Source organism: Scaptodrosophila lebanonensis, unplaced genomic scaffold (assembly GCF_003285725.1).
Source record: "Scaptodrosophila lebanonensis strain 11010-0011.00,11010-0021.00 unplaced genomic scaffold, SlebRS2 tig00000131-arrow-arrow-pilon, whole genome shotgun sequence".
Taxonomy (NCBI): domain Eukaryota; kingdom Metazoa; phylum Arthropoda; class Insecta; order Diptera; family Drosophilidae; genus Scaptodrosophila; species Scaptodrosophila lebanonensis.
In genome coordinates this window covers 296,766-314,335 of record NW_022060584.1, presented here as the reverse complement: position 1 = coordinate 314,335, position 17,570 = coordinate 296,766, and the positions used below count along the sequence as shown (strand labels likewise).

The window sequence follows — 17,570 nt, the reverse complement described above, 5'->3', positions numbered from 1 at the left end:
ATTTACTTTAATACTTGTATATCAAATGATTGTATTAATCGACGTTTATATGTATATATAAAATAATTTGTTAATCGCGAAGAAAATTTAATTCAATAGTAATTTATAAAAAAGAACAAGTTTTCATTAAATAGGTAATACAAATGTTTCATTACATTATTATCATTAATCAAAATTGTTTTATTTAAATCAAAGAAATGCCGCTTGCTTTGTGTTTCTCTTGAAATGTTGTGGATTGCAATCATTTAGCGCTCTCTTAATTCACTTTTAAATGAGCGGCGTAACAGAGAACGCATTCAAAGTGCTTACATGCCGGTCTGTAGAGTGAGCGAGGTAGCAACAATCGTGGCTGAGTTGCGCATCCACACGTGTGGACTCCATTTCGTGCCTTTAATATAATACACAGTTCGCTCTTTGTGTTAAATTGCTTTCGAACCAGACGGTTGGTAGTGTCTGCGGAATAATGCAGAAAAATTAGAAAACAAAATGAAATTTGCGCAAAATTAAGAAAAAGCATAACAACAAACACAACGTTGCGTGTTCGTGTGTGTTAGTGTATCAAGGTGTGTAAAATTAAAGCGTTCAAAATGCAATAAATAAGCTAAATGCAAAGGCAACCGCAGCGGCAGCAGCAAAACAAGTGAAATATAAAAACAAATGTAAAAAATACAAAGCGTGCGGCTGCTCTGCATACCTGTCTGTATGGCTGTATGTGTATGATTGTTAGTTTGTGTGTGTCGCCTAAATAGAAACAGCAACAATATCATGCATATTTGTTGTTGCACCAAAATGATAAGTTTTGTTGCACGACCCGAAAAATCAGCTGCTGGCGCTCTCTCCACTGAGTGTGTGGCTGTGTGTGTGTGTGTGTGTGTGTCACCTGCATAAAAAAAGCAATTAAATTTAGCATCGGCAACAATTCCTTATATGTTCCATATACGAGTATATTTGTTGTAAATAGTTAAATTTTGTTTCCCGACCCGAAAAATCAGCTGCTGGCACTCTCTCCACTGAGTATGAGTCTGTCTCTTTGTTACTGTATTTGTGTGCATGTGCGTGTATATTTGTTTTTGTAAATTTTGAAATGTTATGCTTTTTACATTTCGGTGTTTAAGCCCCACACTCGCCCATTGCTGCTGCTGCTGCTGCTGCCGTCGCCGTCGCCGCCGCCGCCGCTGCTGATGCTGCTGTCCGGTCCGTCGACATCTTACATTTTTATCTTTTACAAAAACAGAAAACTCGTTTCTTCAGGTCGGTCGCGTTCGCGTCACGCCTTTTGTGTTTTAATCGCGCACATTTAACGCCCGGTTTCATTCATGGAGCTCCCGTATGCTCCACAACAACAACAACAACAAGAACGCCAAATTCAATACAAGTCTGCCTCTTGTCGCGTCAATTTAGGCCGCTGTGCCCGTTTTTTTTTCGTTCTTTTCCATTAATTTCTTTTTTATAACCCCTCGCTAAATGCAAAAAAGAGCAGCTAAATCGAAAAAAATTTCAACCCAAAATAAATCAAATTTACAACGAAAATTGGAGCGCCCAGGCCGTGGCGTCGTCGACAAGGCTACAACAACATTTACCAACCACAACAACAGCAACAACAACAAACAAGTTGCATTATTTTACCATTTGCCGCAATTGCTGCTGTTGTTGTTGTTGTTATTGCTACTGTTACTGTTTCTGGCTACAACTACAGCTGCGATTGTGTTTGTGTGATGTAAGTTTCAATACACATGTACATACGTATACATATGTATGTATATATTTTTAAAGCTTTTATTTATGATTTTGTGTGTGGAAGTGCCGTTATTGTGCAGGTTATTTCGTTGCGGCGGCCACTGTTAATTTGGCCTTTTATCTTACTCTTTCTCCCCCTCCACCAGCACCTCCCACACTTATTCTCTCTTCCTTTTGTGCTATCCGTCGCCACTTTCTTACATGATTTGTTGTTGTTTTTATGCTTCGCTCTCGTTTATCGCGCCCAAAAATTTCATTCACCATTCACTGACTCTTGTCGCCCGCCCGTCCGGTTGCTCTTGATTTGCTTGCATTGTTATAGTTGTTGCTATTTCTGTTGCCGCTGCTGTTACTGTTACTGCTACTGTATGTATTTGTTTATTTCCGGGTGTTAAATGTTGTTTAAAGTACAATTTACTTGCTGTTTTGATATGTTTAGCGTCGAAAGGGAGGGGGAGTGAAAACTTTACTGTAATGGCCTATATGTTGTTGTTGTTGCTAACTTGATTACAGCTTGCTCGATAGTGTGCATAAGCTGTTATAACTTTCGATTTTGAAACTATTTCAAATGTCTGTTATAAGCTGTAAACAATGTTAATTGGGTGTGAAATAGCATTAACATCTTACTGCGGGTGGCGCCAGGGTGCGAAAAATTAACTAAGGAGACACATTTTTTGTTTAGGAAACGGCATTACAATATATTGTTATCTCTAGTTTATTGTTATATAATTATTTTGTACAATATTTATATACATACATTGTATTCGAAATTTTCAAAAGTAATATTTATATTCCGTCAGTTGAACTCCAATTTTGGCACCTCTAGCTGTTTCCACAGTTTTATAGCCAACCATTAGTATTTAACTTCTTAAAGTAAATAGAATTTATTTGAATTATGTTTTGTTGTTAAAAATGTTAATTGGGTGTGTAACATAACACTAACCTGTTACTTTAAATGGCGCCAGATAGTGAGCAATAACCCAGAGATGAATGAAAGAAATCAATTTTTTTGTTTGATTTTATGCTGCAATTATTTTGTATTTAACAAAAAAGACAAGCTTTTTGCGTTAAATTAAATGCCAAATTTAGTTTCCGATCAATTTACTTATTGCTTTACTGATTTTATTTGAATAATGATGAAGTGTTGTATGCTTAACGTGCTTATTAGTGTAATATAACACTAACCTGTTACTTTAAATGACGTTTCAAATTGTTGTGGATAATACCGACGTTTTAACTTGTCAATCAATTTCAATTGAAGTACGAAATTTGTATTCAATTTATTTTATTGAATGCTGACAAATATTTAATAAAGCCGAAATATAAAAAATCGAGTAATTCACATGAATATCTAATATCTCTTCCGACTTGTTGACAGAATTCGCCATTCAGAATGTTAGAATTGATAAAAACGTCGGTATTTAATCAAGTTATATACTAATGAAAAAATAAATCACAAGATGGGAGAAATCCAAGTAGAATACCCAAACGCCCACAAAAACATTTTAGGCACAAAATATAAAACACTTATTGGGGTTTTCCATACCAAAGTTATCTGTCTTTTCATATGTAGGTTTTTCCAAGCTCTAACTGGTTGATAAAATAAGCCAGCCCAATTGTACATATAGATTATATCTCTCGCATGCTGATATTTTGATTGCTTTCTGGTTGATAAAAATAAGTTACATAATTGTTCCGCTGATTATCTTGTGCTGATATTTTGTACTCCCTTCATTGTGAGATAAAACTGATTTGTTTACTATGACTTAGACTTATTTACTATACCTGCAAAGGCTGTGGGAATCTGGTAAACACAATCTGTTCGTCGTCTTGCCAACACAACTACGCTGCAGTGCAGTGTTTGCCATTTCCTGCCCCATGCCCCTCAAGGTTGCCCTCTTTGCCACACTTGGCAGAACACAGTTCGTGACTTTGTTTCCATTTTGATTGCAATATTCACAAATTGCTGACAATAGTTGCTGCGTTTGCCATAATTATTGTTATTACCATAAAAAAAATATTAGTTATTTATTGTAATTCAATACGTACATTGGTTTCATTCATCGGACGGCGCATGTTCATTATCAGCTGTATTCAATTTTTCTTGCATAATGAATTAGAAACATTGGTTACGAGTGCATGAAGTACTTTGAATTGTAATTGTGGCCTTGTGGAACATTGAAGGATAAATGGAACTTGAAATGTTTTGTAATAAAGATGATAACAATTTTTAAATTAAAATATATAATCAAGTAGAGAACCCTATAATTATCGATTAGAAACAACGACCCGCAGTTCCGTCCTTCATTAATTTTTATTCAGTTGCCATTATCAGCAGATACATATAAGTTTTTAAATTTCGGCACTTATCTGTGTTGTTTTCAATCGCTGATTAGAAAAAGGCAGCTGAATACAGTGAAGATAGAATGAGAATTGATAGAAAAATAGGCCCACAGTGAAGACAAATCCTGGTTAAAAAGTGGCAAAGGATAGCAGCTCGATCTTTTATAGAAACAATTCACAAGTGGTTTAATTTTCTTCTAATTTGGTGGCTTCTTTAGCTAAAATATGCGGGTGCATTGATGAAAGCAACTTTGTATAATCTCTTCTCTCTACTCTTTCTATTGCATTTTACTCGAAATTTGCTACACACGTTTTGAAATAGTATTTATTTACTTATCATTAAAAGAACTCAATTTATAAAAGCATATTAAAACTATTAGCACCGTAGAACTGGTGGCTTGAATTTTATATATTATTAGTGCCTATTGAAACGATTACCAACCAAAAAAAAGTTTAGAAATTTTTACTGAGCTTGTTTTGAAAATGAATATTGCTCTTAAAAGTTGATTACAACTCTTAGCCACATTTTTTCACCAATGATGTGTGGAGTTTTCTATAATATTGCTTGCTATTGCAATAATTTGCTGTAGAACTTATATTTAAAATAGACGGCTTAAATTTGCAAACACCTTGGAGACTAATATAAAGTTTTGGAAAGATTTCGCCCAAAAGGAGTAATATATTTGGATTGAATTGTCTTCTGACTTTGGGTTTTCCTTAATAAGTACGCTTTTCAAAGTATTTATTTAAATGTCAATGTTACATGTCATTTTTTCTAGGCACATCACTTTTAGCCTTTTTTACCACTGGTGGGTTGCATTTTCTATAAAAATAGTGGCCATTGAAACGATGCGTTGCAAGTTCTGCGCTCTCAGTTTTACGTTTCAATATCCAGAACTATATTCTCTTTTTGATTTTCACTAAACTGGCTTTTGATTAATATTTTAGTTGTTGAGTGCTGACAATCTTTATCTTCGCAACTCATTAATTTTGAGACCACTTGACATTTTATTTATAGGCATTTGTCATTGCTAGTTAAATTAGCCCAAACATTTGTGGAAGCATTAAAAATTAATGTGTTAAGTAATTTTTTTTTTAGAAATGTCATAAATTTACATTTACTGTTGCGATATTGTATTTTATATTCACGCCAACAACAGAATGTTCTCAAGAATATTCAGCTAAATGGCAACAGAATTAATTTATGCGCGCATGCTCCTCGTTTCAAAAATAGATATTGACGTAGTTCATAAAAGGAAAGAAAACACATAAGAAACATGTCTTATAAACAGCGGAGACAGGCAGCTGATTGATGTGACAAATATTTGCTAAGCACGTGAATATGGGGGCCTTAGATAGCCGACCCAGTCAAATAGTCGCCAATCCATGTGATAAGACCAAAATGTCAACACAGCCGCCTCGAGAGCTCGTTTTACCGACGCATTGCAGTCGAATTGTTGTTGCTGCTTTAATCCTCGACGTCATCGTGGAGAATCGTAAACTGCGCCAAACGATACGCTTTAAAGCTGATAACCGACTCAAAGGCGGCACAATTTGTATGTAGAGAAAAAATATTAAAAAATGAACAATCGGAGACCGATAATAACACTGCATACATATATGTTTAATGCGTATATGGAGCGGAATTCGGCCGGAAGTTTCATAGGCTTTAATAAGTTATCGAGTTCGGTTCCTTGACGATAAATATTTAGTTTAATGAAATAGACATTTTGGTCACTACATTTTAGTTCACAATTCTCCTCGCAAATTAGAATTTAGAATTTTATCAATATTTTGATATTTTGCATGCAATATGGTCAAGAGACTTAACACTAGATCCACAGCTGCAACAAATTGTTGATTTAAATTAGCACTTTATTGCCTCATTTTTTGAGTGCATGTAAACATTAGCATGCCGCCTTTTGTTACACGAGTATATAATTATGGCACTTCTCGTATGTTCAAGCTAGTGATGTAAGTGCGAAATGATCCGTCGGTCCATGTAAAAAAACATCGATGTATCGAGCATCGACGATGTTTTTTCCACGATGCATCGATCTTTTCCGAAGGTTAGTCATATTTCTTTGTGTGGTTAACCGAAGAAGGTATATTTGTATTATAAATTATTTGATGTTTTCATTAAAATGTGTATTTTGTAATATACATTTTAGTTTTTATTTGATCTTTTTTTCGTATATTATTTTACACTTAATATGCTTAATAGGTGTTAAAACTGTATATAATCGGTTTTTTTAAGTAAGCCATACAAGTAATCAAAAGTCAATATTCCGAGTACTTTTTTGATTAACAACATTAAGTATAATACTATGACAGTCTCTCTTGATATATAAACATTTTTTATTTCAAACATCGCTGTTGATTTTCTCCCTAATAATCGTTTTTTTTTCTATGGAAAGTTAATTTTTTAAAACATCGATGCATCGAAGTTTTTTTTGCGATGCATCGACCATGTATCGATTTTTGATAAAGAGACATCGATGTACATCAACATTGATCCGAAAAGCTAAATTCATCGATCTTCGTTCCAACCATTATCGATCAATCTACTTATGTTAGATTAATCGATACAATGATTTTTCATACTAAATTGCAGATTTTACGTAATGATAATTTTACGACGACTCAATATAATTTACGTTAATAAAATCATGAATGAAATTAGAGTTAAGGAATAATTATTAAGCTCCAACTAGAGTATTTACGATTTCAATACCTGAAAAGTTAAACTAATTCTTACATAAACTAAACTAATGAGTCACTTCTCTATGACATATAATGGCGTAATGTTGTGTAAATATTTGTACCATACAAAAATATTATTTTAAAATCCAAACAAGAACTAAAATCTGGGTAAGCCAAGCAGAGATCAAGGCTTCTCCGTGTGAGGATTGAAGGCTAAAAGCCAGGCCATCTAACCAGTGAATCAGACGGCTGGCAAATGGAGAATTCAAAGCCAAAAATCTTGTTGCTCAGCTGCTTCAGAGTTTTTGTTGTGAAATTAAAAAATTATTCATTGAATCTTCATATATACTCAGTAGCTTGTTATTTTAAAGTATTTTGCTTAACTGCCCTAATGATTTTGCATTTGTGCTGACAGGTAGTCTCATGTAACTACAGATTTTACTTGTCTTATGAATTGGGATGCGTAAGAGTTTTCCAGAGTTTACATAAACTCGCTTTTTACTGCTGAAATTTTCAAATATCAATGGATGTCATTGTTTCGGATATAACCTAGTGCTCCAGAGATCAATGTTGCCGCTGCTTGCGTAGCTCCAAACCTCACAGCCATATGTTGTGTAAGATCTGGTGATCTGAAATTAATAAGCAACTGGCCTTCAGCAGTTGTGTTGGCTTTAGATTTGTTACTCATCATTGTTTAAAAATCCGTTGCTAGAAGTATAACAAGAATCGATCAATTTGTATCGAAACTTCTAGTTAAAATAGAAAACAATCGCTTGGTTGTAAAGCGATACATCGATGTACCGTTGTTTACATCGCTAATCCAAACAACTGCATACATCTGTCAGCACATACGTACTTACAAGCTGCTTCATTCGCTGATTCTGTGCTTTATGTTAATTGCTCAATTTTAAGAAAAAAAAAACAAAAATTATTAATTATTCAACTGCTAATGGTAGACAAGTTAACGGCGCCATAAATCAACCCGGCCCGCCACTTCAAGTCGTAAGTGGCAGCAAACAGCAAACGTTGACCTGACCCATAGAGAAAAGTTGCCTGGTAACCACCACCCCAAGACCCAAACCAAAACTACAATATTTACACTCTATGGTCATGGCAACGCCGTGGTTCGGGAGGGGTCAGACCTCAGATAGGCGGCTTTCGTGTTCGCCTGTCCGAAGAACTTAACAGCCGCATTAATTTGAATTCCTGCCCAAGTTTTTGTTGCTGTTCATTTGTTTGCTGTTGTCTTTTTTTTGTTGAAAATTTTTTAATAAGCTTGCTGCTTGTAATTGACGCGAGTCTATGATGCTTGGCAGCGAAAAGTTTTGCCAAACAATTTAAGGACGCTTGGGAGCAAAAGTTCTTCGAACACTTTTAATGAAGTTGGCTTTAATAATGTTAGGAATTTGCTATAGACCTAAACCTTATTTAAATTTTCAAATTAAAACTTTCTGATAAGCATAATTTCATTTCATTTCATTAATACCTGATAACAGGGTCTTATAAAGGAAAAATGGCGGCGTTATATGGACTTGTAATGATCGTATTTTTTTTTGTTTTAAGCAGAGTCTGTTTTATTGATTTATTTTATTCACTCAATGGATTAATGTAATTTGAATATTGTTTTAAATATGTGCAGTAATTTCGATCTGTTTGCATTCTAACTCAAACTTGCCACTATTAAATAATTAAGAATTAAAAAATTTGACTTCCAAATGGGGCAACATTTTTAATGTTCAACCAATCGATTTCATACTTGGGTTGTATACTCTTAACTGCATCCAGCAAAGTGTGTTTGGCGAAAAAAAGAGTCATTTTAAACATCAAGTTTCTTCCTCAGGCACCCGGTTCAATAAAATCAATCCCCAACCATTTTGTGAAGAAATTGCTCGCTGCTAAAAGATTTCTCATCAATAAAGAAGTGGCGTTCGCAGTTAAGACGCTCGATGGTTTTCAATGTCGATTTAGCTAAAATTTCTTTTTGGCTAATCAGTGGTGTTTAAGTTTTAAGGTCGGTCGGGTATATCAGGGACGACCCTATTCTATGGAATATGTTTCGTGGATTTTGTTGTTTTAAATGTAAATTTTAAAATATAATTATTTTTCAAACCCCATTAAGCTTATTTTCTAAAGAAAATATTTATATTATATTCTTAGGAAAATCTAGTCTACATAGAATGTAATCCGTGGGTACTTAGTTTTCTGAATTATTCCTGTACCATTCCGCAGAAGTATAGTAGAGGTGCTTTACAGTATAGGAAAGAGTATTGAATAATTTGCATTAATCCTGAAAAACTACTTATTTAAAGTTTTATTTATTAATTAACACCACTCCATATTTACAAATTTACAACCAGCAAATGACCCTATTGGGCTGCAATATTGAATTAATTTTGCTTTATCCTTATCATACACATTTCCCTATTCTATGCTAAGTCCTCAATCCTTTATCAAAATGTCAATCAAGCTTTGCACTAGCCTTGCTTATATTTATATCCAGCTGCCAACTTGTACTTATTAAATTACTCAAACACAGGAGCTGCAAAGCTAAGTATTTAATCCCATAAAATAAATCAACGCCAAAGCCTGGCACTTGACAAGTTGGCTGCCAGTCTGACCCCAACTACGACTATGTTACTGAAAATCCACATTCAAGCCTTCACTTTTGACCTTTGAGCAATTAATTAGCGCCGAATTTGTAACAACAATGCACTTCACACTTCAATTAATCAAATTAAACTATGTACGAACCACACACACACACACACACACACATGGGCAAATAAATTTGAAAAAAGAATAACAGAAATGAAACTCAAACCCTTTTCGTGCAGCCAGCACCACCAACACCACCAATCCAGCAATAAGCTATCCAGGTTTCAAAAACCTGACAAATCAGTTGTCAACATGGCCGCAGGCAACATCCCCCCGACCTTCTCCACCCCCCTCGCTCACCCCCTTGCATTAGTTTACAGTTTTGCGGTTAACCGCAAATAAGCATTTTGTGCATTTTGTTTTCGTTTCGTTTGCTTCACCTTCGTCCCACCTCCTCCTCTACGGCTTTTCATTCCTAACTCAAAATCAGCCATTTGTAAAAGTTTAACTTGGCGTTAAGACGAGGGGGTGGGGGTGGGGGCTGAGGGGATGAGGGGCATTCGGGATTAGGATAAATTGGGTCTGCATTGTGTGTAAATATTGCGCGTGCTTTACTCCCTGCTTGGTCAGCTATCAATTGCTTTGGCATATTCGTCGCTTTGTTTTGTCATTTTCTTTTCCTTTTCTGCCTTTTTCATAAAGAATTTTCACACATTGCTGGGTTTTTTCACTGCTTTCCCAAAAGATCGAATGAGCATTTTCCCTTACCCTGTTTCTATTCATTTTATTCATTTTTTTTTTTTGCAAACGTTTCATTTGTTATTCATATGAAGGACAACAGCGTGGGAGGTGGTCTTTAAGTTTATCAGCAGGAGGCAGCAGAAAAAAAGGAGCTGCAAACAACAAAATCCTTTTAAATTAATAAAATTTTTAATACATTTGAGGGTGAGTTGAGCTCGCAGCTGCCCCCAACCATCGGCCACCCTTCAGACCGTCCGACCGGCCGACCGGCCGACCTCTGTTGACGTTCTGCTTGATAGAACAGCTATATATATGGACTTAAACGCTTTTGAGCCTTATTAGCAATGACGCCTCGCTTTGTTGTCTTCCTAGTTGCCAGCCCGTTGGCAGCCACGCAATTGTTATGGCAACCTCAAGCCCCGAAGGTAGGCTGACAAACAGACAAACAGACAGACAGAGAGACAGAGAGACAACTAGGCTGGCAGGCTGGCAGGCAGGTTGGCAAAGTGAAATGTTTTCTTTGTCAGCTCGAGCCTAACAATTACGCCCGTGTAGGGCAGGAGAGCGAAAGATAGCATTAAAGGCAGGTATTTCACCTACACTGCGAGAAAATTCAGTTTATTTTGATATTAAACCAATGTTTTCAAATTTGTATACGCTGTACCCAAAGAGTAGAAAGGTATTATGAAGTTGTTTGAAGTTTTGTAACACGTGGTATACCCCTCAAAGAAAGCTCTATTTATTCTTGATAAGCATAGCAAGAAGTTTTAGTTCTCCCAAAGTTTAATAGATAGAGTCAACACATTTAGCCAGCCTGTTCTCCTAAATGCTGTAGAGGACAAGTTCATGTTTTTTTTTCCGATAAACCCCTTCCACTTCCGATCTAGCGCTCAAAGCCATTTTACCCATATGTTTTGTCTTAGCTTTTATACTATTTCTATAAACCAAAGGAAAAGAGGGTCAAATTCAATGAATGCCATTAGAAAACTTGAACACTTATGAATTGGTTTGAATAAACAGTAGTACTTTATAGTAGAATGTATTCGATTCCTTGAAGTAAACAATATGTTTCAAGTTGCTGCAATCTTGGAAGTCTCATAACTTGGAAACCTCTCTCTTTTTCTACTATATAAATACTGACCAGTATGTTTAAATAATACAATTGTCTATAAATAAAATTTAAAAGTTTATAAAAAGTCTATAAATGGTTCTTTTCAATACAATAAATTAAATGAAAGCAAATCTCTATGACCGCTTTGCAAGGAAATCAAATATTTATTTAAAGTTTCAAATCATATTTTAGTACTCCCAGAGTCAATGGAAAATATAGTTTCCTAAACGTGATAGACTTTAATTGTTAAGTTTGAAGTAAAGCTGTAATAAATAAATTGTCTTTAAAATTTAATTTAGCTTTACTTGAAGTTAGTTTGTAAATTTATTAATCGGAAACAAATTATTTAACAAACTAATTATTATTAAATAAATTTATTCTTTAATATGAATTTGTTCTTAAAAGATAATTTTATTTAAAAAAAAAAAGTATCATATGTAAGAACAAAATGTTTATTTTTCTTAGTTTATTTATTGTAATGGGAACTCTATTAGTGTGTTTCTGAGTGTACGCACCTTTTTAGCTTTGTACGAACTTAAAATTATTAAAAATCTAATCTTAATTGGTGCTGCCGCTTCGTGTTTTTCGTAATTAATTATTGAAACAATTTAAAAAGACACAAGTGTTCCAATCTTAAATTAGATGGAAACAAAGCTTATGTTTAAAATAATTGATAAATACTTTAATCATAAACTTTATTAGTTTATGAACGTTGAAAGGTGCTAACATTTTTACTGGCCATTTGATGTTGAATGTATGCTTACGATTGATACAAAACAAGCCAAGGGAATTGGCAATAGCGTCGATATTTTAAAAAATTATGATTTAAAAAGTAGACATTCATCCAGAACATATATACTTGTAAAGGACAGAGAACAAGCAGACGCTTATCCTAGAGTTTTGTTTGTGGCATTAGCTACTAAAAGCAAACCCATGGAGGTTTTTGCAATAACAAAGGGACTTTAAGTATTAATGGAAATTTTGAAAAATTAAAAATTAAATATAGTCAGTTTGTTCTCTCAGTATTCAATTCTTGGATTTCAAACTGCACTTTAAAATATCTCTGTATATAAAACAGTTTGTGCTGACTATTATAAGTAATGTTTTTGGACAATTTTCATTACGTGTTCATTAAAGTTTCTTTTTTCAACAACTTCATAAGTTAGTAATATTAGCAGAGGTTTTCGAAAAAAGAAATATATATTACTTTAAATAAATTCTAGAGTGCCCATTAGGGACTATTAGAGTAAAAACCAATATGTATATAATAACTAGGGTTTATGATAGTATTATAAGCAGATATATTTGACTGGCACAAATAAATAATAAATAAATAAATAAATAAATATAATAGTAATAAATAACAAGAAAGGGATGCTAAAGTCGAGCAGGCTCAACTGTTAAATACCCTGTACCACCCCACAAAAAATAAATAAATTTAATTTAATTAATTAACTAAATAATTAAATAATTAACTAAAATCGTCCTTTCTCGGGATCAGGAGATCAGGCTCAACTCTTAAATACCCTGTACCACCCCACAAAAAATAAATAAATTTAATTTAATTAATTAACTAAATAATTAAATAATTAACTAAAATCGTCCTTTCTCGGGATCAGGAGAATCTGTATACCAAGTTTGGTTATTCTAGCTCTTATACTTTCTGAGATCCTTGCGTTCATACAGACAGACGGACAGACAGACGGACAGACAGACGGACAGACAGTCTGACAGACAGACAGACGGACATGACTATATCGACTCGGCTTGTCATGCTGATCAAGAATATATATACTTTGTGGGGTCTGCCACGCCTCCTTCTGTGTGTTCCATGTACACTCGCACAAAACTAATATACCCTTGTACCCTTTGGGTACAGGGTATAAAAAGTTTGTCCCTACTCACTGACTGACTGATTGGTAATCAACCCATTGTTCTACCAGAAGTTTCCAAACTTAAGCTTTCTTTTATGCTTTAAATATGATGCCCTTGGTGTATTTACTGATGTCTTTACTGAAATGTTTTGCACTTGCCGTTTATTTGTGAATATTTAATATTCCAATAGTCTAATAATTCGTTTTTGCGCAACTTAATGTTAATTGACAACAAATTCGTGACTTAGTTTGCATTCTATTTTATTTTTCAAGTGTACCCCTGTTTGTGGGATATGCTGACACCTTTCTGGGATGCCACGCCCACGTGATGAGAAGGCATGTTGCATGTTTGTATGCATATGTGTGTGTGCGTGTATGAATGCTTGTTTGTTGTTATAGACTGCGGCATAACACGCGTGTGGCATGTGGCATATGGCAAGGTTTCTGGTTGATTGAATTGTGCGCAACGCATATGGCTGAAACAATTTGATAGCAAATGCCGCCATTAATGCGTAGACGGAAGCATTGTTTAGAGTTTTCAAATTCAATTTCAGAAATTAGCAGCAAATTCGATTGAATGAACCGCGATACGTTCCCTGGATATTGTCAATAAGATATTTGTGTTATAAATAAGTCCAACGCATGCAGCCCCTTTAAAGGTGATAATGGATTTGGCTTTTCTCCATTCAGTTTATTCCTGTCTGTTTTTTAATAAAAATCATTTTAGCACCTGATTTGCTGCACTGATTAAGAATAAACACCTGATTCAATAAAAATTCTCAATTTGTTTAACAAACAATTAACGTTTATTTAAGTGCCATTTCTCTGGCTTTTATAGATTGTGCAATAATAAGATTTTGGGAAACTAAAGTTGGTGTTAAATTCTTTCTAAACTCTGCAAAAAGTTGGGTACAATTTAGTCGATACCTTCAATTTTATATTAAATAACCTTCGTTGCCGATGTTGATTCGACGAACCCCAAAAGAATTTTATTTGAACTCAAGCGTTGAAAATTAAGCCTTAGAGTGCCAGTTATATGTCGAAGGAGGCAGAACTGGATTTTAAAAGCTAATGTGGAAACATTATAGTTACTTGTTTATGTGTAAATAATATAAATAATTCTGAGACCTCATTATATGGTTTGCAACATATTGTCTATACATTCTTGTGTAGGGCAGGAAATAAACAACACTAGATCATCCGTCAATGGTTCTTAACAGGCGCAGGCCCACCATCGTCTTATTGCCAGTTTTTTTTTGTCTTTTCGTTTTGCCATTTCGTTATTGAGGCAGTTTCTCCGACACCATATAGTATATATACTTATATTTTTAAGCAGCGAGACGAGACGAGTCCATACAGCCATGTCTGTCTGGATGACCGCCTGGATTTCAAAGATGGTTGAGCCCACATTCAGCAAACTTGGTACGCTGATACTCCTAATATTTTTGTTCTTGTGATACAGACGAATGTAACTCTGTGTTTGGCTACAGAGTATTTCACTGTCGGGCTGGCTTGAATAATACTTTTTCTAATGGGTGTTTCTATTATCAAGATGTATTCACAGTTCTTTATTTTCCATTTAACTTTATCTTAAAGATTTGGCTGGATACCAAAACAGCCTGAACTTAAGCCAGCAAACAAACAGATGTGTATATATATGCCAAGAAGATGTTAATCCTTAATTAATACTTAATACTTTTTACAATTAAAGCTCGATAGTATCGATACGTAGAGCGTCTTCATCTATAATTTAGCAGCCCTAATGGATGTTAAGAAGAACTGGCTCTTCTTTACTTTCCTTTGCACTTTAATCAGCAAACTTTTAACAGGCTACTAAAAAATTGAAACCAGAAAGCAAACAAAAGTACTTATCTATGCCAAGTGGGGGTAGTCCTTTATTGCAAACAACAGCTGATTCCATTAGCTGTGTTACAAACCCACATAATCAGCAGATGAAACTGCAACTGAAACGCAAACTATCTTCAGTCTGCCATTATCATAATGACTTTTTCACAAACTACGTGACATGGAAAACTTTATCGTCAAAAAATGTTGCCATAAACATAATTAGCAAAAAGTGTGATGAGCAGCTTGTGAAGCTTCTAGATGGATTGGCTGGATGGTGGGGCCTCCGAAGCGGTCATGGCTGGTGCAGCGAGGAGAGGCAGTGGAGAGGAACAACATTGTTGAACCAACGCTTCGGCAAATTCGATTCAAAGCACAACGGAAGTCAATTTGAATGCTTTGTTGACTGCATGGGTGGCTGGGTGGTCGGGTGGCTGGGTGGTTGGGTGGCTGGATGGCTGATTGGTCGAGTGGTCGGTTGGCTTTGGGGTGTCAGTTACCGTGCGAACTGTGCGAGCAGCACGTTTTGAATTAAAGTTTGCCGTTTGTTGCATGTTGCGAAGCCGAAGCCGAAGCCTCAGCGCCAAGTTTTAATGCAAATCGAAATAATAATAGAAAATATGGCAGATTATAGCACAGAAAGTGCACAGCAGCTGGCAATTGTTCAAATTACAAAGGCATATCATTCAACAATGCACAGCAATGACACCCAAGCGGATACGCTAATGGGCCATTTTATTTCATTCATTTTGAGTTTTTTTTTCCAGTAGCCTGCCAGCACTATTAAAATGTATTGACTGCTCAAGAGACCAGGCTCTTACAGTTATAAGAAAATTTCTCGTAAAATACATATATTTTTAATCCGACAAAGCTGAAACTCGTTTCATACGTCAGTGTAGGAATATTTAAAATGCTTATGACTTGACGAGTCGGCGGGTTGTTGAACTCATTCTTGGATAAGCTGATTCAGTTTGTCACTTCCTATAGTCCAGGAACAAAAGCCTAATGCTAATATCATCCACAAATGCTAATCATAGGCTGGGTAGTAGAAAAGTTTTTAAGTAAAAGCTCTTTTGTTTACGTTGGCCAGCGATGCTTGAGTTATCTTCAGGGAAACCATAATACGAGCAAACGATAAAATAGGATAATATTGGAGAAAGACATGGAAAAGCTTTGTTGACAATCAATAAACCAGAAGAAGACAACTTTAGCTGCAATGTTTAAAGAATCTGCGGCTTGTTTTAAGCTCTCGGAAACCATACTACAGGGATTACATTAATAAAACCTATATAACTGGAGCATTGAATGTAGAATAGCGAAACCTTTGTTGTCAATCAAAAAACCAGAAGAAGATACCCTGCTCTTCAATGTCTACGAAACCTTAAGCTCTTTAGTCTTATTCTAACATATTCCGTCAGCAAATATAGCCAAACAATTCGTTATCAAACCAAATTTATTTCAAATCAAATCCGTATTGAAACTTGGATTGAGTTCGTCTTATTTTTAGGTCAGAACTAAAAAATTATCATACAAGTATATATATGTATATATATTTCATTAAATAGAGGGTCTCTCTTATCTTATTTAGATGTAATGTCGCATTTGAAAAAAAAAAACAATCATCAAAAACAACACTTTGTGGGAATGTAATTTATATTTCAGAATGAAACTTTTCCGTTCATCCGACTTTTCAAAGTACTACTATTAGCCCCTCCTAAGGCGTGTGGAAGATTACAAGTCCGCATTGAAATATAAAACACTCTACATATACTACTTGTTTTATTGCGTCATTAAAAAATAGGTGTTTTCCATGAAGTCCAATAGGTTTTCCCTTCAAACGCACTCAACAGAATATTGATAATTGTTGATGATAGGACGGCCATACATTTTTCTTTTTAAATAAGATCGTTTCGATAGAACTCTGTTTGAATTTGTATAAACAAACAGAAAACCCCTAAGCGAATTCACCAAAGAGTATAGTTTTAGTAATTTTCTTTCTAAGTAAGTAATTCAGACTTAACAATTTACATTGTTCTTACTGGCTTACTGAGAAATGTTCTAATCTTGCAGCCACATAATCTGGCCTTCCTATCTCATAGTGTGGCAAACACAATTGGCAGAAATTGGAGCACTCTTATCTTATCTAGGTAAGTACACAATAAAAACATTATTTTACCATTTATATGCGATGTTTGCAATTCTGGGTAACTTCGTTGCGAGCTCAAATTCTTAGAAAATTGCAAGTACTTACGTTTCTAGTAACTTAGTAAAAGAACTATAAATAAGCCACTAGAGCAGATGACAGACTCACAAATGTTGCAGGCCTAATTTCGTTTCCGGACTTTACACAATAAAATTAGATAAACATTCGGCGACATTCCATAGCATTCGCTATTCTACTACTCGATAAATTCACTTCCATTCTTGTAAACTTTAATCGAGAAAAAACATATATGATACTTTATTCCCTTATGGGACACGTTTTGGAAACCCATTTCTCTGTAATGTGTTTCGAAGGTACTAGACGAATATCTATTCATACAGTCCCAAATTCAATCAATTGCTGGGTACTACTACCAACGTGTTGATTAACCCATTATAAGAGTAGTTTATAAAATTAG

The 17,570-nt window shown here is 34.8% G+C and overlaps 1 long non-coding RNA gene across 2 annotated transcripts; it reads left to right on the top strand.

The window, feature by feature from the left end:
• Positions 1-441: 441 nt before the first annotated feature.
• LOC115629046 lies at positions 442-17,096 on the top strand. Of its 2 annotated transcripts, none has more exons than XR_003995862.1 (3): positions 442-563; positions 1,476-1,717; positions 17,020-17,096. It is a non-coding gene; the product is annotated as an uncharacterized LOC115629046 (long non-coding RNA). The 2 variants fall into 2 exon arrangements; XR_003995863.1 differs by having other exon boundaries at positions 513-563; positions 1,481-1,717.
• Positions 17,097-17,570: the final 474 nt, after the last annotated feature.